Source organism: Sapajus apella, unplaced genomic scaffold (genome assembly GCF_009761245.1).
Source record: "Sapajus apella isolate SASKATOON/1434 unplaced genomic scaffold, GSC_monkey_1.0 scaffold57, whole genome shotgun sequence".
In the NCBI taxonomy this organism is placed as follows: domain Eukaryota; kingdom Metazoa; phylum Chordata; class Mammalia; order Primates; family Cebidae; genus Sapajus; species Sapajus apella.
The window spans coordinates 3,521,424-3,523,457 of NW_022436997.1; positions in this window are offsets into that span (position 1 = coordinate 3,521,424).

Sequence of the window (2,034 nt, forward strand, 5' to 3'; positions counted from 1 at the left end):
AGGAAAGAGTATCATGCTAGTCCCTTGAAAAATTTTCTGTTTAATATGAAGTAGTCTTACTTGAAATGATTAAGGAAAAGGGTTTTCTGGTATACCTTAGATTAAACTGTGGAAAGACATACATGCAATGTTAATAGAATGGGGTCCATTGTAGCTTTTTATTGGCCTCATAACAGTTATGTTTAAAATCAATTTGACCTGAGCTGAGACAAATATAAGGCAATTTGGACTAATCAATTTGGATTAATCTGAGACATTGTTATCTTAAGTTGGAGGATTCCTCAAGATGGAATACAAAATCCATATGTGATTAATTAAAGTGTTATTAATATAAAGGCTCAAGGTGTTTGTGTCACTAATATACAGCTTTTTAAAAATAGCCCTAGGAATCTTTTCATCTAGATCAAGGAAAAATAAATCACTGGGATGGAAGAAATATGCATAACTTTCGTATTCTATTTAGGGAAAATGCAACTCTTTTCTAGTGTGGACATGAATCAAAGCTCTAGGTGCAAAATTAATAATAAAATAAAGATGAGTTTCTAAGAGTTTAGAGATTAGTCTCTCTTTTTACAATAAAGTAGGACCCAAAGGGGAAAAACATGGTGAGTTCTCTTGTGTTTCATGTCAACCTACGTCATAATTTAATTATGTCTGTCTTTTAAAACTCATTTTAATGGTGTTATGTGGCTTATTCTTTTAGTTAAGAGATTTTAAACTTAATGAATCTATATTGTAATTTGCCACTTAAAGTAATTAATCATTTGTATTGAAATATCTCTCTTATCTTAAAGACAATATTAAGATAGACTTAACTATAGCTGTCATGCATTGAGAGTATTTATATTTCCAAGGAAGCCAGATGAGGAAAATTTATTGATTTGCTTCATAGCTTTCAGTACAATGACCTTTGTTTGTTGGTACCTCAAAAATGTTCTCCTACTAATAGAGTTGTTCTTAATACCATCTTCAGTAGTAGTAGCATCCTCTTCATTGTCATTGTCACTTCCTCATTACTGATCTCTGGATATCATTGTTGCTCACTTTGAATTTTGCAACTAGCTTCCTACCTAATGACTTGCAGTCTCCATTTTCTAAACATTCTTCCACATTGTTTTCATAAGTAGTTTCCTCCATTATAGGTTTGTTGTGTTTATATAAGAATTTCTGTAATTGCTCCTGTAAAATACCTCTTATTCATTGTGTTCTGTGGAAGTTCAGTCACCTTTTCCTGAAAATGTGACAAATATATTCCACTATTTCCAATATCTGGCTGAGAAAATTCTAACATTTCATTAAGATCACATTAAATATATTATAGTATAAAATCCTCACATGGTCTCTGCATTAGAATTAGTGTCCGTCTGTCACGTTCCTTAAGCACTTTTCTGATTCTTCTAATGCAGGATCATGACTGGGACTTAATGTTTCATTTAAAATGCCCAATATGTTTGAAAGTTTGTGTGTGCATGCAATTTTTTAGAACTCTATCTTTCAAGATCTCAAAAAAATCCATCATCCCAAAATAAGCATGAAACAATGATCTACAATAGCATTTATTTGTATACCTCTCACGTTACTTGTGTATATCTTCATTCAGACCATAGTCTCCTAGAAAACTAGTTGTGACTCTTACTTATCTTTGTATTCCTCTCAGACTTTGGCTTAAAATGTGTAAGAATGATTTGTAAACAAATGAAAATTGAGTTAGTTTCATAAAATATTGTGGGCATTTATGTGCATTGTGTGGTTTAGACACTATGTAACTTCTCTCTAGCTGGTTGGACTAAACATGTACAGGAATGAGGTAGCTATGGCAAGTGAATAATATCATAAGAGAATTTTCAGTGAAATACTAAGTTTAATAAACCTAGGTAATTATTTCCAGAAACAGGTAGCAGACATATAAAAATAACAGTGGAATTGACTGTCAAAAGGATATAAATTCCTGTGAAAATAAAAGACTCCAATGATTGGGAAGAAATGTTCTTTTTAAATATAAATCTCATGAATTTTATTTTTCGTTATTTGTTT